Source organism: Siniperca chuatsi, linkage group LG19 (genome assembly GCF_020085105.1).
Source record: "Siniperca chuatsi isolate FFG_IHB_CAS linkage group LG19, ASM2008510v1, whole genome shotgun sequence".
Taxonomy (NCBI): domain Eukaryota; kingdom Metazoa; phylum Chordata; class Actinopteri; order Centrarchiformes; family Sinipercidae; genus Siniperca; species Siniperca chuatsi.
In genome coordinates this window covers 22,619,571-22,641,741 of record NC_058060.1, presented here as the reverse complement: position 1 = coordinate 22,641,741, position 22,171 = coordinate 22,619,571, and the positions used below count along the sequence as shown (strand labels likewise).

The following is a 22,171-nucleotide window of genomic DNA, read 5'->3' as shown; positions in this document are numbered from 1 at the left end:
TTCCAACTCCGACCCTCGACGCATGTGGCAGGACATCCAGGCCATCAGCAACTACAAAGCCAGACACTCCACCCCTGTAGCCACAGATGTCTCCTTCCTGAACGAGCTTAATGACTTTTATGCTTGCTTAGAGAGAGACAATAGGGAATCAGCCACCAAGCTTACACCCTCAGCTGACCACCTGACCATCACACTCACCTCCACAGATGTCACTGCACTGAGCCAGATCAACGCGTGCAAGGCTGCTGGACCAGACGGCACTCCCGGTCGCGTACTCAAGGCATGTGCAGAGCAGCTCGCTGGGGTCTTTAAGGATATTTTCAACCTGTCCCTCGCCCAAGCAGCTGTGCCAGAATGCTTTAAATCCATCTCCATTGTGCCAGTGCTGAAACACTCTAGTCCAACGTGCCTGACCGACTACCGCCCTGTAGCACTCACACCCATTTTTATGAAGTGCTTTGAGCGGCTGGTCCTGGCACACCTAAAGGACTTCCTCCCATCCACACTGGACCCATACCAGTTTGCCTACCGCAGCAATAGGAGCACAGAGGATGCAGTCTCCATGGCACTGCACTCTGTACTCACACACTTGGACAATAAGAACTCTTATGCACAAATGCTGTTTGTTGACTTCAGCTCTGCATTCAACACTGTCATCTCTTCCAAGTTAATCACCAAACATGGAAACCTGGCCATTAACACCTCCATTTGCAATTGGATAATGGACTTCCTGACAAACAGACCTCAGCTTGTTAGGTCAGGCCACAACTGCTCCACCACCATCACACTCAACACTGGCGTACCACAGGGCTGTGTGCTGAGCCCCCTCCTCTACTCCCTCTTCACACTCGACTGCAGGCCTGTGCAGGGATCTAACGCCGTCATCAAGTTGGAGACGATACTACGGTGATTGGTCTCATCAGCAACTACGATGAGACTGCCTACAGGGAGGAGGTCCAGCACCTGGCCACATGATGCTCAGACAATAACTTGCTCCTTAACGCCTCCAAGACAAAGGAGCGCATCGTGGACTTCAGGAAGGAGAGAGGAGGCACACATGACCCCATCCACATTAATGAGATGGCTGTTGAGCATATCTCCAGCCTCCGGACAAGGACCAGCAGACTGAGAAACGGCTTTTTTCCCAGAGCTGTCTTCCTACTGAACTCTGCCCCCCGCTAATTCCACTGTCCCCTCATATACCTTAACCTTAAATGCTGCTATATTGTTTTTGCTACATGTACCACATGTTCATTTACACTACCGGTCTATTTATTTATACATATACTGCATCATTTACACTCCAGTACTATGTACTGAATACTGCAGTAACTCATCTACTGTACTATTAACTATTTCTGTCCATAATTTGCACTACTTAATATTCATTGCACTAATGTGCTAGTCTATCTCTAAATACTTTTCGACTCCTCTACTCTCTCTGTGGCACTCAGTTCTATATAAAAGGTATAAAAGCTTTAAAAATCAGGTCACAAATACATAGTTTAAAAAGGCTCAGTAATTTTCTAAAACAGCTGCACACTGTAGTTTTAACATTACTCAAACAGGTGAAAATTGTCTATTTTTTGGGGGCTATTTTCAGTTGCGGATTCATACACATTTGGTGTTCTCGTGAATATTTACAGCACAAAATAAACTACAGTGTGTATTCGTGGTAATGAAGGAAGATGTCACCCAGTGCAACGGTGTGGCTCATTAATGTGATCTTAGACGATTTGTTGATAGAATCAATGCACTGTTGGTTTTAGTGTTTTCATAGGATTTGTTGACAATAAGAAATAACATAGACTATCCCCAGTCTCATCCTTTAGGTACGGTAGATTTCCATTTTGGCCTCACTCTTCTCTCCTTTACACTTTATGTTACAACTTTTACATTGCTTGTTTCAGTGTCCAGTTGTTTGTTAAATGAATACCTGGGTAGTTAGCATGAGCAGTGACAGCCACCATTGCGGAAAAAAAAGAAAAGCATCACCTAAGTCAAATATGGAAAGTTTAATACAGAAACACCACATCAAAGATGTCATGAAACTAAAACAAGACTAAAACAAAAAATACAAAGATTTCAGATTACCATTAAAAATGTATTTTTCACTATGGAGACTCATTATGTATGATTAAGTTGACTTATTTTATTATGTGTTTAATTTTATGGGTGAGAGTTAGAACTCTGCTGTGGCAGAACCCCCAAAATGGAAATCAATAGGTCTCCTTTTAGACACACAGTCCTATAAACAATCCCAGAAAAAGATCAATACGCTACAGGAAAGTGAACAAGGGAGCACGGAGGAGTCAGGCGCCCAAGCACCCCGTATCACAGATATCATAGTATTTTTTAAAGAATATCAGATACACTGTTGTTCTGTGAGGCAAAGATAAGTTTTTATCAACATAGTTTCCCAACTCCCAAGAGAAATAAAAAACACAGCAAAATGTTTGGATCTTTCGACTTGGAGGACTCTGTGGCATAAATATTCACTATGTCTCAAATAATGCTGCGTCTACTGCATAAACTGGAACTCTGCCTGAAGTCGACCATATTTCTTCTGTCATTTTCAGCTGAGATAAAGCAACACTTAACACAAGGAAGCAATTGTGTCTCAAGCTTGTTTACGGTACATATACAGTACATTGTGTAATTATCTTTGGGGGCATTTCTTGAATCAGTGTACTGTTTTTGAGTAACTCACACTTAAAACAGCTGATGGTCACAAGTTTTCTACTGCATGGTAGATTGTTTTCTCCAATGCTTAGGGATTTGACCTTAATATTGGTTTGACATGGCTATATGATGCACATTTCCTTTGACTGCTGACCAAGCTGCCTTTCTCAGAAAGGCAGAAAAAAAGACTTTGTCCTTCCGAGTATGGAAAAAACATGGGGTAATCATACAAAGATGAAAATGCTATATTTTTGCAAATAATGACAAGGTGGAAGTTGCAGCAGATGGTGGATTAAGGTAAGATAAACTAAAGCAGATCAAATATTAAGTTATGAAATCTCTCTTTCTCTCTCTCAAACACCACTGAAAGAGAGCTTGAAACACTCATCCCACCTTTTCCAGCCAATGTAGAGCTGAAAATAAGGCCCAAGCTAACTGTCAGAGGGCTATTCACACCAAGGATGTCTCTGTTCCCCTCTAATGACTGTGGGACATATGCCATTACCTTTAGTACATGTGAAGGAATAAGGAAACTGCTGTGAGGAGCTCTGCATAACTCTCTGTAGAGGACAATATAGTAATAATTACACTGCAGAGAAAGTTTAGTTGCAGGGAAATAGTAATTGTTAAAGGTTTCAAAAGTTTCTCTAGAATATTGCTTAAAACAAGATTATGTAACTTTTGGAAGAAGAAATGGCACAGACTTCCTCTTGCAAGCCAAAAGTTTAATTCATCAGCAATAAAATGCATCTCTGTTCAATTCAGTTCATTCAGGAGTTTTGTCACAACAGCCTTACTCGGTCTGGTATGACCAGTAGCTATGGTGGCTAATTTTAGCTAATGTTAACAAACCTAACATAGATATCACTTTTTAATTGACACTGAGACTTGTGCTACTGTTATCCTTTAATTGCCACTTGTAGTGACAGTTGCTGCAATTCATCAAATATTACACAAGCGCACTAAAAGAATACTCTAAAAATGTAAGCCTTGAGTCTCAAACACTCACTACCTGAAACGTTGGCTCTGAAAAAGTTTATAGCTTGCTCCTTTTGTGGAGGACGGCAGCTTTAATTACAGTAGTAAATTAGTCAAAATGTTCATATTCTCAAAAAAGCATGCCAAAAAACGGCTCAGTTAACAGGTTCTGTTTGTCGCTTGCATGGTTACTTTTTTCACATGCAACTACATTAACTTGCATTGGTCATGCTAGCGACAAATCATATTTTGGCAGGAATGAGTGTTTAGGGCAAAACATAGGTTTTTGCCCTCCCTATTTTTGTATTTTCTGGTTGTACATAAAATTATGTTAAGACCAAATGAAAGTTAAAATAAATAATGCCAAGGCAAAGTTTAAATTATGGTATTTGGTTCAGCAACTTCCAACTGATCGACTTTATAATGGCCAAGAAGTTGTTGTTGTTTAATCTAACTTACAGTATGGTACAGTGCCTCCACATATATACAGTGGTTAACATGTTATATTAGGACACTGGCATGGGCACCTAAGCATACACTGAAGCCAATTAAACTGTGGATCTGCATGCTAACAGTGAGACAGACTTGTGCTGTTTCTTCTATGCACATTTTACTAATTTGGAAAACTGATAAGGTCTTTGCACTTGTGTTTGGCCCCTATGTGTACATACTGAACATTAGGATATGGCTTCCTCTGGTAATTCCCAATAATGAGATGACCTTTCCCAGTTTCCAAAATACCCCTTTCAGCTTCAGCAGGAAGTTATTAGTGAATAGTGTTGCAATTCTTTCCTATTTAAGAGAAAAAAAAACACACAAGGCAGAAATTATGATCTGTCCTTTGCCATTTCTGTTCAGTTTCCACACCAAAATATTCTGATTACTCTCCACTGAGTGGAGATTGGTGTTATGCAGAGCAAAGCAGAGCAATAACTCTTTCTGGAAACCCCCCCAGATTTTCTGACATTGTGCAATAATCAACATAATTCTCTGCTGAGAGAATGGCAGCCACACCTCATGCTGATCAGAAGATTAGCAGCTCAGAGGCCCACGAGACTAATTTATCCCAGATCATGAACGCTTTACTGGCAAACATTCATATTCCTAACAAAGAAATATTGCAGATATAAGATGTGACTTTTCTTTTCAGATGAGTCATACACTGAGGCAAATCATCTGGCGCCAGTTGTTGTGTTTAGTGAAAACCTAATAGAATAGCATAAAAAAAGTCTTGACTCTGCTCCTCAGAAGTTCTCACAGTCTCTCTGCAGCTAAAGCACACCAGGAGTGCCAGTTTGAAAGAGGGCTGGCACTTTTGAGCCAGTTCAGATATGCCATTCAATAAATCACAGAGAAGCATTTGAAAAGGATTTTAAATGGCATTTGGACCTGAATTTGAAGACCTCATGCTCTACAGAAACTAAAAAGCAGAAGTCAAAACCATACTTCAGGCCCCCGTAACAATAGCGAGGGAAAGTGGCATGCAGGGACTGTATCAAACATGCAGAGAAATTGCCAAGGGGAGTTTATATTTGCATGACACTGTGACACCCTGTGTTTATTAGCATGCAACCTCAGCATTTGCACTGCACGTCGCCAAAAACCTCTCCCCTCCGCCCCACCCCTCCCCCCCGGAGCCGAATCCATTCCACCACTTTTAACGGCGGGCCTAGGCGTCCGAGCATGCTCAGTGAGCGTAGCTAATCAGCCAAGCCGAGCCGTGTCCTTTGACAGAGAGAAATCCCTCTCCTTGTCGGAGCGCCACTGCAGATGAACTGGTGGTGCTCTGACTCTGGCGGGGGTAGGAGGTGTGGATGAGCATGTGGAGGGGAGGGAGGGTAAATGAATTAGCAACACATCTAAACAGTTTGTCATGTTGCATTTACTCTTCCAGATTTGGCAGGAAATGCACAAACAAAGTGTCCCGTTAAACGATGATAATTCCACTTCTTCTAGAATTTTGCTAGGTGTGTGGGAGTTTTTTTTCACCATCTCTGCAGAGCTTTGAATAGCACAGGTTCATGCATATGTAGAGGCATTAAATTCAGCCATTCACCATTTAAGGTGATAGTCAAAGCCTAATAGTCCCTTCCATGTAGATATCCAGCTCTGCAGGTTCCTCTGGTAATTGGTGCTAACATCTGAAGACTATGTAGGCATATAGCATCTAAGATACTGCTCCTTTTCCAGCAACAAAGGGAGAGAATGGATTCTATCACAGCATCGAGGAATGAGAAGCAATATTTAAAATGCGGGATTAACATTTTAACATCATATTCAGGCGTACCAGATAAATGGACACTGACTGCTGGAGATTAGTTGTTCTTCTTTAGATGTGAGAGCATCGCAGCACACCGGGAGATAGAGGCATCTAAGACAACACAGTGACCCTTGGTGAAGCGACCGAAAAAACAGTGTACATTTTGACGGCATCATAAATCACGGGGCTCATGGCAGGCAGCCCAATTGTGCTGCGAGGGCAGGTTGAAGCAACCATCATCCTTCCTCCTATGTCCCCTGGCTGTGTCTGAAGAAAGAAGTGGAACGGCAAAAACATGCCTACTCTCTCTGTCTCTCTCTCTATCAGCATTGATCTCTTGGTGGGCGGGGTGAGTGGCTATAGTCACGGTGTAGTCACATGCCTTTGCAGCGTTTTGATATACAGTTGACAAAGTACGGACAAAAACAGCACATGATCCCAAGGTGCACAAGGTTTAGCATGGTTGAGATGCACTGAAATGCACTCTGGAAGGAAGTCTTCTCAGTATTTTGACTTGGAGAGAGACAGAGATAGTACATGAAAGTACTGTGCGAGTGTGAAACGCAGACAGTGAGTTTGCCAAAAAAGAATCTAAGTCAGACTTGGTGTGTGGGTTTGGAAGAGGGCCGGTGGAAATCATCTTTATCCTGAAAGTGGAAGTCTCCGGGCTTAGTGATCACAACAAACATGGTCAGCCTGGGTTTCGGCTTTGGTTAAGATGACTCCAGGGAGTATGGACAGTGGGAGGAGGCCTTGGATGCTTTCCTCTCCTTTCCCTTTGCTTCTCATCTTCCCCACCCACTCCAGCAGCTGTTGACGTGGGCCATCATGGGGAATTTGTACAGTCTCATTCAGTCGGAGGGAGGATTAGGCCTGAGCTCAACCACAGATGGACTGAGACTGCCCCCTATTAATAAATCCTCCTGTGATGCTGTATATTCATCTCAACATTTTTTTTCTCTTTTCTGAGTTCTGAGCAGCTAGTGGACATGAACACAGCGGCATGCTAATCTGCCCGTTATAAAAGTTACAGAGAGAGAGAAAAAGTGACATGACGAATTGAAAGAGGGTAGAAGGAGGGGGAAAAATGGCCTTCTTCTTCTTTTGCATAATTTGGTTCCTATTAGCGACATCATTCAGTGGGTTTTTTCAGATGATAATTTGGAAATCTGGGGTTGCGGCGCTAATCCGGCGGCATTACACTTTACCGAGGGATTACTGAGTGACAACTTCAAGTGAAACGAAAGATGTAAGGGCCTCTTAAGCCGTGTTCCTATTAAAAGCCACAGTGCGGCGTGACACTGTGGCAGGCTTCATTGCACACTTGCCAACTAGTTGGGGATATATATCCCCTGATAAATGCTCCAACGCTCATAGGGATTTCTTCATCTTTTTTTTATTTTATTTTTTATTTCTTCACCCTCTGCATTCAGCCATTTTTCAAACTGGCTTTTATTTTATTTTGTAGGTTACAGGTTGTTTGGGTTACATTGGGAAAATTTGGGGACTTGCAGTGCATGCAAAGGTTGCGTGTCTAAGACCTGACATTTCAAGAAGGAAGGCTGAAGGTCTTTTTGATGCTTTTCCATGTCAGCCTCTCTGATGCTACTTTGCTATCTGCGGAAGCTGTGAAGTCATTTAATGATTTATCCAGGTGACTCCCGAACAAAGTTTAATGAGTTTTTCTTTCCTTCAACCACCTTTTATCCTCTCAGGTGTTTATAGGAATTATACCACCTTTAAAGAATACGTCTGTTTTATTGCAATTTGGTTTTTACTTTTGAGTTTGTACTCACCAAAGTCATTGCAACATTGCTAGAAAGTCTGGGGCAAGAAAAACGAGCGGTCAGACAGGTTGCAAACAAGCCAACAGTTTAGGCAGTTACCTAAGCCACTGTAATTGTAGGTAATACTGAAAGGTTCAAGGTACATTTATTTGTCATTCTACAACACAGGGCTGCACAATGAAATTAAAGTTGTGAGGATCCCTAAAATATCAGTACTAATAGCTAGTTTCACCTTACATTTTAGATTTCACTAAGACTAACTAGTTCTACACTGAAATACAAGCACAATGCTGTTTCTTTATTTCTATGTCTTCTACATGGATCATCAACTGGTGAGGATGCTGACTTTTTACGTGGGACATGTAGCTTTAGCCTCAGTTTTTTTTTTTTAGCAAAATATCATGTATGTAGCCATCAAGTGCATATTTAAGATCCTTTAACAAGATTCTCAAGTCAGCAGGTGACAGCATTTTCAAGTAACTCATGTAGCCAACATCGCTGGCTAGAAATGAGAAGACTGCTTTTATCTGCCTCTGTGTGAAATCATCTGTTATTGCAAACTGCATAGCCTATGCTTGATGAGGCATGGCAACTCCACCCCTTAAGAAAATATTAAATAAAATAAAAAACAAGTTGTTTGAAAGCAGTGTATAGTATGTGATAAATTGCCTTGTAAAGTAATACATTTGGGAATAACTCAGACATGTGCGTTCTCTCCTTCACGGAGTAAACAAAAAAGCAAGACAAGAAGCCATTACCTTCCCAGTATCTCCACATGGGGAGATATTGGTGTCCTATGGCTCTGGTGAAATGAGTCTGACTCTTAAGCCATATGCAGAGATCAAAGAGACACACAGGAGGGTTAAAGCAGGAGAGGGAAAAAATGGTGTTGTTTTTTTCCACAGTGACCTGGATGTGCAGCCAGTTCAAGACGCATCGCTTTCCTCTCCTGTCTGCTGACGGGATCCCTGGGGAGGGACAAAAGTAACTGTTCACTCCCAGGTAATTAACTTCACCACGACCCAGGGAACACTCGCACCAGACACCACAATCCTTTAAGCACAACACTCCATTAGTCATATTCCACAAGGCCTTGCAAATGGCAGGACAAAAACAGGGGCATGCTGGGGGCTCATCTAGCCCATATAATCACCGACACACGGAGGCAAAACATGTCTATTAATGCCTGGATCATAATGAGAGGGTGTGTACGATAAGTTGGGAAAATTTTGCTTTATCAGTATCAGTCCTCTTGGCAGATTTTTTTTTTCCTCCCGTGAGGTCAGTTTTCACAGTGCATACTTATAGTATAACACTGTAACTTTAATCAGTGTGAAGCATCAAAACATAATGCAGATCTAGTAAAAAGCAGAAGGGAGGCAGAGCTGAATCAGGTCCTTGGTGTAAAATGGACAGGTGCTGTTTGGATGGCGGTAACAGCTAGGTCAGTGCATGAGAAAACTCTCTAAATGTACATCAAGCACGATTTTCAATTTTCAATATATCGCATTACTGAAATCTTCTCACAAAGAAACAAAAAACTCAACACATGAAACATTTTACATTTTTGTCACACGTAGGACGCCATTTCACACATGTGGTTTTCAGATATTTCACATAAAATGTAACATGAAATGCAAGACATCACATGTAAAAACATACATTTCACATAATAGTAGTAAAGTAATATTACTGTGAAACATTTCACAAGTGATAGATTCACAGATAGGCACGTGCTGTGGCATTTCCCAGGTGCAATATCCTAGAAGTCATAGCATAGTTTAAGACGTCTTTATCACACATGATCAGCATAAAGGCCATTCGGGCAGAACATGTCTGCATAATGTTATTATTTTATATCTGTTGTACAAAATGCAGTCATTGTGATTTTTCTAATGACACAGAGTGCGTTGAACCAGTGGTGGAAAGTAACTAAATACATTTTGAGTTGCTTTCCCTTTAGATGAGTATTTCCATCCTCTGCTTTTAAAAAAACCTATACTTAACTACATTCCAGAGGAAAACATTGTACGTTTACATTTATCTGACAACTGGAATTACATGTTACCTTGAAGATTAAGATTTTACATTAAAAAAACATACAATTCAGTCATAAAATATGATACATTGTTTTCATGACTGACCAGCAGTGTATAAAGTAGTTAAAAACAGTCTACTTTGACCAGCTACAACATTCAATTGTTACATGCTACATGTTAATGGGTCCGTAATAACAATAATCTAATTATCTTATAATATAATACAGTTCATAATAATATAAAACTGGCAGGGGCCATTCTCTTTTGTACTGAGTACTTTTACGTTTGATACTTTAAGTACATTCTACTGATAACACTTATGCACTTTTACTTACGTAAAATTTTGAATGCAGGACTTTAACCTATAACAGAGTATTCTTAAATTGTGATATTGGTGCGTTTGCTCCAAATTATATGACAAAATATGTAATTCATCCACTTAGATGCATTTTCTAATTTAGTTAGGTTTAGTCAGAAAACACCTTGGTGAAGGTTAGGGAAGATCATGGTTTGGGTTAAAATGACTACTTCTTTAATGTTAGGTGACCTTTGTTTTCATGGTTACAACAATAAACATGTGGTTAAGGTTATGGAAGCAGTCCGATGTTTTGTTGACTTATCAGTCCACCCTGACCTCCTCCCTACGCAGATTATGCCGCTCTATAACAATGTCACAATTACTGCGCCCACTAGAGGGCTTTGTCACTTGAACGTAATCATATGTCGTTTTGGGACACTTGGTGAAACGACTGATGCTGTCGATCTTCTCGGGAGGACACTTTGGTTTACTTAAGTAAAAGATGCAAACTCTTCTTCCACCTTTACTTTAGACAATCTATCAACCAATCTTGGACAATCAATCTTGGAAAATGCTTATTTTGTCACCATCTTAATTTATAATATGCTCTGCTGCTATGATTATGCAGCTCTGCTTTCCTAAAAACACTAGGACACTAATCTTTTCAGCCTTAAAACAAACAAATAACATTTTGCTGCAATATCGCCAGTCCCTGTGTAAAAAGCCTCAGTATTAATGTACAAACAACTGGTAGTGCAAAGAAAGTGTGGCTGGTACAGTGCCTGCCGGACTTATTTACAGTCATTTCGACCATGACTGGTTGGCAAAAACAAGGCATTGGTTGATAAAAGTGTTTAGTTCAATACAGTCAACACAATTGAAGCGCCTGTTTAAGAAAAACACCCCTCTATGTATCTAACATACATAATGTTCGGATCAAACACTATAGTAATTACTTTTATGCAGACGTGTGGTGTTATATGAACAAAATATTCTCAACATGCTTGATCTTTCCTTTCAGATGAGTGTCTTGACTCATTGTCATACGCGCCAGGCAAATCAAATAGAAATACAGCCCATGTCCCTGGGTGTAAAATAGAATGTATTCAGTCAATAAAATATCTGCAAATGTCAAAGCGGCTTGAATCAAAAAGCTTATTGAAATTTCAATGCAGCTGTATGGGTGTCTCTAATGAGGTAAGAAAAGAACAGTGTTTCTCTGACTGTGTAGCAGTCTAACCAATTATCAGACTTCCCTGCTGCTGAACCATGGGAGAAAGTCCATAGGTGATGGTGGGGAGGACGAGGGGAAGCCACGTTGTTTAAGTGAGAGAGAACAGATAATGGACTTGGAGCTTCTCTCCCTGCTCCCTCTCCCTCACATCCTCCCCGACTTTCTCAACAAAGACAGAGCTGGCGTTTCTAGCAGACAGCCATCAGAGAACCGGACGTGTGATTTGACTATATGTCAAAGAGAGTCTGATTGTCTTTGGAAATGTTTTATGGATGTTGGATGTTGGATGGATATTTGGATGTTGCTTACCTCTGTTTCTGATTTGCTGGCAAAACAAGTTTGTCAGCCAACATAATACAGAATGTGTAGCAACTGTTACACTCGTGTAACTGCTCATTTTACCTCTGATCCTCCCATTTTAGCTTTAAAAAGAGGTTGATCAAATTTACAGCTAACGTCTTTGCACAAACATGTGCTCAATCATCATAGTCAATTTTGATGCATTTGGAGGAAATACTGTATTTTAAAATCACTCAATCCCATCTGAAACACATCTCCCAATATCCTGTTTCTTTATACATTGCTGTGGATCAGAGTTTCATGAAAGGCTGCAAATGTACAGTGCAGTATAATGTGATGTATTTAATCTGACAAGCCATCGATACTGTAAGTACTGGTGCCCAGCAGTTTGTTTTCTTTTTCTGTCAACCACAGTCAAGTTTACTTTGGTGCATTTTTGCATTTGGCTCATTTTGGTCGGCACCGCCCAATTAAAAGCCAACCGGGGCTTGTAAACAAAAGTCACATGGACTCAAATGTAGCTTGTTAATTGGACAACGTTTTGGTAACCTGTCATCCTGCCAGGTTAGAGATTTGGCGGGACCAGCGGGGGGTAGAGGTGGGTGGTCGGGCAAAATAACTGACTCCCTGTAGCATCCCTGTCGCTAATCATTATGGATTTCTTTGCTGTGACTTGCCTACTCTGGTATTAATACCAGTATGAACACATAAAGAAGTAGCTGAATATGAGTTTTGCCCTCAGTTCATCTTTTTCTGTTTGTCTTCTGGGTTTGACGAACAGCTGGCCATCAGATGCTCCTCATCATACTCATTCACTCAGTTGTTTATGTGGTCAGGATGTCAATCTTTTTCCAAACAAGCTGCCCTGCAGCTCTCTTGAAAGAAGACTGCAACCTGCATTTTCCAGCGCTGTTATTTCATGCCACCTGAGTTTAAATGGCATTGTCTTCTCCTGCCCGAGCAAGAATGCTCCTAAAACATCTAGCTGCCGACTAGTCAGACCTGGCGGTGACACTGCCAGGCAGGGAAGCGGACCTGAAGCCTGAATTGCACCTGTGGGTCACACAGGAATCAAAGAGCGGCTATTCCAAACAGGTTCCTGCAGAGAGGAGGGGAGCCAAGCTGTGGCAGGCTGGCTTGCAGCTTTTGTCAGTCAGGCAACAAACAGCGGTGAGTGGAGGTCGTGGAAGAGCAGACGATGACTGATTCATGGGCTGACTAGCAGGCTGTGTGTGGACATGCATGCTTGTGTGTGTGCATGTGTGTGTGATGACAGATTGGCAAGGCCACGGATGGGCCAGGCTCCATCAGCACCGCAGGCTGCTGTGATGTGTCCATTCTCCTTCGCTCACCACAGCCCGCCAGACCAGAGCTGTCTGTGTGATTGCCTGTACGTGCGGGCATGTTCCGTTGTCTCTTTTCCAGTTACGGGTGTGTTGTTTCAAAATCAGAACCACAATCACTTTATTTGCCAAGTACAATAAAGGTAAAAGTTTGTCTTGGCAGTACTGTTGCAGAACTGTTTCGACAGCTAACATTGTAAACGAGAACACAGGTACACAGCAGCTGGTTATGTGAGTGTTTCTCAATGTGTTTCTGTTTTGTGTGTGTTGGTATCTGTTCATGGCATTTCAGCCCACATTTGTGCACAACTGTGTGTGCCTATTGTTTCTGTTTACAAATGTGTGCACATTCACATTCAGGGGTAGGACAAGATGTTAGAAAAGCCTAACAATTAGTCACAATGGGAGCTGCTGGATTGTGGAACAGTTTGCCTCAAGAAAGCAGAATAACTACAACAGTAACATTTCAAAAATGATTTTTCTCAGATATAGCTACTATGACGGTGTAGTCCCTCATTCGTCCAGGAGTGTTCTATCGTAGAAAAGGTTTCAGTCGTAGTCATCTGGACACTGTTTTCAGAATCAAGACGTTTCGGCTCCCATCCGGAAGTCATTCTCAATTGTGAAAAAATTGGGAAATTTAAGCTACTATATATCATAGTGGGTTTATCTTGTATTATTTATTATACTATGTTCATTGATACTCATATATTGAAAAATCAATAAGAATCACAGTATGGTGTAAATTGTGCAATTTGCATGCTTTGTATTTGTTTTGGGGCATACATGAATATGAGCATGTTACAGTTAGTATATATGATACAGAACACTGTATAGTATACATTAAATCTGTATGAAATTTGACATTATCATGTAAGAAAAATAAGACACAATATTGCATATTTAAGCATACAAACAACTTTTTTATTGACTAGATTTTTGCCCCTTTTTATGTATTCATCTAATATTTTGTTCCAAGTGTTTACTTTTCAGTGACTTTTATTTCAAGTGTTGATTGGAGTTGTTTGTCCTCTCACGGAGTAAAAAATGGCTCTAGAGAAGAGTTTTAAAACGATCAAAGTATTAAACTAAATTGATGAGTGTGGACTTACCTACAGTAAACACAGGCTCAACACTTAGAGAACAGAATTAGCACAGATTATTCTGCAGTGTATTGTTTGACTGAAGATGAGATATTTATGCATTATGAATTTGTTCTAATCCCTTTCAAAAAGGAGAAACAAGAGTTCAGTCCAAGTTGAAGTGACCATTTTAACCTCCCGTTCATCGCACTTTGACAGATTATGACTGATGAAGCAAAGAAGGTAACAAGCCTGTCACCTCGCTGACAGCGGCCTCCATCCTCCACTTGTCAGTGTCAGGTAACCATTTCCCAAGTGCCACCTTCAGTTACTTAGGATATTGCTAATGATTATACATTGTGGGTGAATGCAAATGTGTGTCCGGAAGTTTCATGACGTAAAGCTCGAGTCAGTTGTAGCATGACTAATGGATGTACCAAATGAAGGGTGGACTTCAATGAGTGTCTTAAAGAGCAGAAGAGATTTTAATTACTCATCTGTCTGGCTGCCTGTGTGACCTTCAGTCAAGACCTGGACAGAAGTCAATTACAGTGATGATGTGCTATCTCCATATCTGGCCATATACCTTACGAGTGGGCTGGCATTGGAAATGGCAGACTGTCAAAGGTCACTATAATATTAATCTGAAGGTTAGGAAAAAGTTTGAAATCAACTGTACTAGAGTAGATTCACTGGCAATATTGTCAGATTGCAGAGGAAAGCAATAGGCAGGTACACTCAGTGCTGAAGTCTTTTTGATTTATTACCCTCTTGTAAGCTGTGAGCAATTTGTGTTCAGTAAAAATAAAGAAAGCTGGTCAAGTAACACTGTAAACTGTATAATTATTCCCTCAATCATTCATTTTTTAATCAGCCACCTTTCGGCTATTTATTTCAGTGTTTTGAGTGGATAGCAACACCAATAAACGCGCCTACTCTTGGCGGCATCACCACCCACAGCTGCACTGGGAGAGAGCTGTTTTACTCAGGGAGTCAGTTGCTTGGAGTCTATTTGTCTTTTGTAATTACCATTCAATAAAGGAAAACCCTTGGTAATTATCCTTGGTGCTCAGTGAAACCAATCATTGTAAGTTAACATAAACACAGACCTGTTTTTAGAGAGGCTGATTCAGACCCTCACTGGGACTGCAACTCAGCTCTGAGATCAAACACAGCAGCGAACGCGGGCGGCCAGGCCCCATCTGTGGCCGTGACCACAGAGAGCAGGGTTGCGACCTCATCTTAGAGTTCAGAGTGAAAGGGAATCTTGCCAGGGTGGTGGCCCCCGCTGAGGACCGCATCATGTGCATCATTGGTTAAAGCATTGTCTGGGTCAAACAAAACAGGAAGACTTGAGGGATTTCACTAGCCTCCACACTAATGGCACAGAGGCGGCACGCTGCTTTATTTTATTGAGTGGGAGGTGAGTTGTTGGAGAGGAAAACACAAATCAGACATTTTCACTTCACAAAGCAAGTTTATTTAATCTCATTTTCTTTATTTATTTTGATGGTGTAGGGCAGTGGCCTAGATACTGTGACTACTTCCACATAAGCCGCGCTGTAGCTCTCAAAAAGCTTGAAGCATGAGAGTGAGGCATCTGGAAATTAATTTGTTTCATGAATTTTTGCCTCCAGTAAATAAAAGATGCTTAAGGAAATGGTATGGATACGGCTGTCATTCACTGCGGGAGTCTTATCAAAACTCACTAGTTCATCTCACACTGAAGACTAGGAGTGATAAACTTTGGATGGGGGGTGAAAAAGGTATGGCATTCCTACACAGAGAGACTAGCACTGCACCTTGCACTGACACGTATACAATCCCTTGCTTTCTACCTCTACCCCCGCACTGTTGAATGTGCCTTGACGTCGGCCTTCTATCTGGGCTTTTATCTCTCTGACACGCCTTTGCCACTGACATTTAGATGAAAGCTATAGGCCTGGCTGGGAATAATCTGCACTGATAGGAAACGTCTTGCAGCTGCAGGAGAATGAGGAGTTGGAGTGCAGGCATCTCTCCAGTCTGTAGTCTGGTGCATCACAGGACTGCTTCTGGATGCAGTGCACTCAGCGTATAGTAATGCCTACATACAGCATAGAGATACAATCACAGATATAGCTACTGGGGCTGTACACAGACGAAAAAAAGATGCACAAGATACGGTATACCTCTGTACAAAAATATTTGTGTATACAAGATACATAGAAGTTATTATCATTTCATTTACATATTTTTCTTGTCCACAAACTATAGTATATATTATATAGAGTGCATGTAGCCACTCCAAAAATTCCCCCTTTTTTTAAACACCCCATGTTTTGCCATTTTTGGTTAAATCTAAAACCTACTGTAAACACACTAAAATATGAAAATATAAAAGATAAATAAGTAAGTGAATTGAGAAATGTGACTTTTAGAGATGCATTAGGATCTGAGAGGTTGCCAATTAATAGGTTCTTAAATACAATGATTGACGTCGCTAGTAGAACACTCTGAGGCACTCAGCAGTCGTCATGGGAGCAAAATGACAACTCACGATAGGAAAGGCAAGCTGCTATTACACTGAGGAATGAAAGACTGTCTTCAAGAGAAACAGCAAAAGATAAAAAGTATCGCGCTGTGGTTTTCGCATCAAAAGGCATTGAGAAACTGAGAAGGACTGTGATCAAAAAAAGGCCTGGCAGACCTAGATCGACAACCAAATCAAACAACAAGTTCATAAGTTGCTCTTGCTGGCATAACACAAGGCCGACTGCAGCCGACATCAAGGCACAGCTGAATGAGAGTCAACAAGAAATTCAACTGTGCAGGGAAGACTTAAGAAGCAGGGCTGATGGGTCGTGTAGCGGCTCGGAAACCTTTATTAAGCCGTCAGAACAGGGGTTAAGAGGCTTGCTTGGGCAAAGAAACGGGAACACTGGACTGCTGTAGGGTGGAAAGCAGCATTGTGGACTGATGAATCCAAGTTTGACATTTTGAGTTCATTAGGCAGTTTCTATCTCATTTCCAATAAAACATTTCTTACTTTACTTTTAATTATTCCTGTTCTAATTTATGGCATTTACAGTCACTTTCTGCTTGAGATTTCCCCCAAAAATGTGAAAATATAGGGTGCTCAAAAAAGTTTGACTGGCAATGTACCAATGCATAAAAATATAAGGATAACAGCAAGGGGAAAACAAGATACACTGCTAATTAGCTTCCTGGTTAACACAAGAGTTGGCATGGCAACCAATAAAGCTGCAGAAGCCATGCTTAATGGGAAATATCAGCATGGATGGAATGCTTCTTTGACAAATTAGACTGTGTGGCTGTTGTATAGTCTCATACGTGTGGTCATATCAGTGTTATGTAAATATGTATACAGCATAAAGAGAGATGAGGAAGGAGTCTGATTCTTCCTGACTGTGTAGCACATCCAGGGGCATTAGCACGGGCACGTATCTTTTGAATGCATTTTAAACACCCTTAAAGAGTCCTAGGGGAGGGAACCAGTACTCCAATCTTATAATGGACATATTTTCCTGTGTGAAAACAAGCCTTGGGCATGAAAAAGCAAAGCTTGAAAAACAAATAAAATAACTATACAAAACAAATGTTTATGAATGATGAATGAGAGTGCTTTTGGAATTAGAAGTGGTTCTTAATAGGGAAGCAATGTCTGTGTATTCATCAGCACTGAGGCCAACAAAACTTTTCTTCACCTCATTTATCTTGAATAAAATCCCCCCCAATAATGGTAATTGTTCAAAATTGGTGGAAAATTAATCTGGCAACATGTCTGTATGAATAAATTGTGTCATTATTACCTCATAAGGGTACTGAAAGAGGGAATTTGCACTGCATCATAATCCAATCAGCTCATTAATTCTCTCAAATGTCTTTTATTCCGCTGTTGCAGGGGAACATGTGTGACAGAATCGATATCACACTCATGCTTCCAATATGTGATGTCATTCACATCACATTATCGTAGGCCTCTAAGATGCATGTCTAATGAAAAGAACATTTTAAACAAAAGATTCATCTCAGCAAGTAATTTTGTCTTGTATTGAAGACCCAATCTGTAATTTTTTAAACATATAAAGTGCAGGTATGTTTGCTTTCATGATGATGAAAAATATAATATTGTTGGTTTTTATCTGATCACTATTGAATATAGGGGCTTGTTTTACCTCTGTTTACTACAACCGTGTCTCATCGAAAATATGCATATACAATTAATTTGTTTTGCCAATACATGCAGTAAACCACAAATCTGCCAATACGTTGTGTACTAAACTGGGCTGACTGTGGATAGTTGGGTATACAAACCACCAGGGTTAATATCCTATGTCCCACGACTAGGATTGGGTTACTAAGACACTTACTTGATGTTTGTAGAAAGATTAAATAATATCAAATTAAATATCAAAAAAGTCAAGTTCATCTAGTGCGTCAAGTTTTTCTGTGTTTAAAACTGTGCTAATCAATATTTTTACACTCAGGTGCCAGTTTATTAGGTAGTATACAGTAGTTTCTAATATTGAGTCTATCCCTCATTGATATAGCGAAATATTAGAGGTCATTCATTCGATATGAACATTTTGCGTTGCTGATATGTTCAATATAAATAGTTCCTTGTTACACTAATTTTAAAAAGTAACTTCCTACAAAACATATTTGCTACTGGAAATTAGTTATGTGTGAACATAATTTTTAAGAGACAGGGTTGGTTACAAATGTCAGTGATCTAAACAACCATTTAACCACATCAAAAACATTAATGACTTAGATTTACTGTCTAGTATTAGTCTGTCCATCAAAAGACCAGTCAATTCATTTGGGAATTTTGCGCTACGTGTGGTTCAGGCATTGCGACTTTAAGTCCTAAATAAGCTCCTAAGTGAACAAGTGACATGACGGATGGGAGTTGTTCTTCACTGTAATGTTGCCGCGTACCAGAAAATCCTTCAAACAACCTAAATTACCTTAGCTGATTTGAAGATGTCTTTACTCATTTGAAGAAAAAATAACACTGCTATGATGGAAAAGCTTTTGCAATGTGGTGCCAACTGCAGTTAAACCCGGAGATATGTCACAAAAGGGCCTCTTTTGTCATTTTGTGATATAGCAGGGGGGAAAAGGAGGACAGAATCAGTCATTTCCAGGTAGAGGGGTGTTGAGGCAGAACCCATTCATTTTGACCTACATAGGATGGGTCGTCTAGAGCGAGGTTAACGCTCCAGCACCCCTTTCCAAGCGTCATAGGATCATTAGTATCCTTTGCTGTTGCAGCGCAGAGCTCTTTTGATGCCCCCGTCTCCAATGAAAGTACACTGGGGGACGGCTCATTTTCCAGGGCCTCTTTCAAAGTGGCCATTTCCATTCGGAGGATGACTACCCTCTTCTTCTTCTTCCTCTCCTCTCTCTCTCTGGTTGAGTGCAGCCGTGTAGAAATGAAATGAGGAGGAAATTGGAGCGGGGTCAGCGCTGAGCGTCGACGGCCTCACTGTCATTCTCGCCTGGGAATGTTCACCTCGACAATAAGTGAGCCACATCGCAGGAAGATTCGAATATATTTTAACAATGCGGGGACTCTGTTGGCAGGTAAGGTAGTGGAGGAAATGGCAGGAAACATTTGGTTTGGTTTGGCAATGAATCGCTGACAGGTGGCAGGAAAGTGGTGCCATGTCACTTGAGTCACATTATCCAGCCTAAAACAAAGCACTTCAGTGGATCTATTCCGCTTTACATGCTGCCTGTCAACATTGTATTCATACAGTATTATTCCCATTGAATGTGTAATGGCTGTACAATAAAAAATATGCCTTTTTTGTTAATGGCAACACAAAATATTGATTTATGGATGATGATAAACCCACAGTGGTGTCTGAATATCCCCACTGTGTTTACTGGAGACTCTCCTGCTACTTATAGAAACACATTTCACCACACACTACCTGAGAGTTTGAATTAAATCTGATACAAGTTTGACATTTCTCTCAGGCTTTGGATTGACTGCAACATTTGAGAATATAGGGCAAAAAAAGGCCTTGGAATTTAATAAGCTGCAGCAGTTTTTATTTGCATGAATACCACTGGAACTGACTGGTCTTTGCCCTTATATTTTGTTTCTCTGCTGTTGTGCACTAAGTTTGTATCGCTCCATCCTCCTCTGTTTTAGAGTGGCAGTGTCAATGTCTCAAAACGTTGTCTTCAGTTCTCTCTTCTCAACAAGCCTCTCAGCTTCTCTCCAGTCCTGTCTATCTCTCTGTCCTCTGCCATTTCCCAGGTTGATTCAAGACTCTTTACAGTTATTCTTTGTTCCTCACAGTATGTCATTAGGATCTGGGTTGAAAAAGGCAACATTTTTCCATCTAATTGCACATGCTCCAGTTGCACGAACAGTACAGTCAAACAATTCCTCGCACGGTACTTAGTGCTGAACGTTTTCATACAAATAAATATCTGTAGTATCTTCTACTCACTACTGCTTGCAGACCAGCCTAGTCTTCCAAGGAATTAAGTTCATAATGGGTGATTCTGCAGGACATTTACATCCAGTGCCAACATTCAGTGCCAGTGCAGACCGTAGTGACCTTTAGGCAGCATGGCACTGGAGACTGTGTGTCACATTCTGTCTCAGGCTTTTCTCAACTGCTTTGGCACAATTCTGAAATGATAATGAATATTTTCAAAACAGCATGTGCAAACCTCCAAATCTTGTTCACAATGGATTTGAATTTCTCATTCTTTTAAACAAATTGTGAATGTTTTAGCACATCTATGCAAACGCGTAAGTACAATTGTCTACATAATATACAGTATCTTGCTGATCAAAACTGATTATTTTGCTTCTCGGTTAAATAGTTGTACTCTCCAAAACACATATGATTTGTTTCATTGTGTAATGCACAATAGTCCATTCAATTGTCAAAATCTGTCAGGCATATATATATCATTGCAGTAATATGGATTTTTTGTAACGTCCGCTAAATTGGTAAATTGGTGTATTACAGTACAGTACATATACAGAAATATTATATATTTGTGAACTCCATACTGAGAGAGATCCAGAGTGCAACCTTAGAGGACAACAGCATCTTTCAAAATACCAATCACTAGCATCTCTACAATAGACAGTGTTGAAAAGATAGACTAGACTAACATATTAAAATAAACAACCCCTCTACCCCTGCACACTCTCTGCTACTAGGGTATGGAGAGGGGGGATGGCAGTTTAACAAGGGGGATGGCATTCCCCCTCAAATCACCTACTGACTATGTGTGCTGCAATTTCTGAGAATGGTGTGAGCACACATACAACACCCAGAAAATCCTGATGTTCTTTAACACCCTCTACAGAGATCTTATCACTGAGAATGAGAGAGGTTTGGTAAGGCATGACTTGACAAATTTTGTAATTGTGTGGGATAATGTAAGCTTCCACCATGCAAATGTCATCAGGGAATGGTTTGCTGTCCACCAAAGGATGTTGATGTTGTTCCTACCACCATATTCTCCATTCCTGAATCCAACTGAATTCTTTTCTGCATGGAAGTGGAAGGTGCATGCTCATCAGTCTCAAGACCAAATGTCTCTGCTTGCTGCAATGGATGCTGCTTGTGATGACATCACAGCAGAACATTGCAGGGGATGGTTGCGGCATGCAAAAAGATTTTCCTCCATTGAATCGCAAGGGAAAATATCAGGTGTGATCTGTGGCCAGGACATCCAGTGAGGTGAAGTCTTTAGTGTAGCACTCCAGCTTTACTGTGTTACAGTGTTAGGCTATACATTATTTTCTTTTTTTTTGTATTGATGTATTTTTGTATTATATTGTGCTGTGTAAGATTTCTTTTTACTGTGGTGTAAGACAGTTACTTTACGTAAATAAAAATACAGTAACAATTTCCATGGAAATGCGAGTGCAATGTATAATGTAAATCCTTGTACTGTTGAAATCGGCATCAGAATAGTATTCAGTTTGATACACGACAGCATTCAGTTAGCTAGACAAAAATAACATTCTATTACAGTAAACATTCAGTGTCAATGAAAAAATAGGACAAGACTGAAATGTGGATATAAGGAACATTTCCAGGGTTCACTGCCATACTGACAAAACATCTAAATATTTTGACCACCATTATTTACACAATGCCAAAGGAACACAGTATATA

General features: G+C 40.5%; 1 long non-coding RNA gene across 1 annotated transcript; it reads left to right on the top strand.

Moving 5' to 3' along the window:
- The first annotated feature begins 18,030 nt into the window (after window positions 1-18,030).
- Window positions 18,031-21,897, top strand: LOC122866792. Its single transcript, XR_006375810.1, has 3 exons — window positions 18,031-18,099; window positions 19,120-19,156; window positions 19,435-21,897. It is a non-coding gene; the product is annotated as an uncharacterized LOC122866792 (long non-coding RNA).
- Window positions 21,898-22,171: the final 274 nt, after the last annotated feature.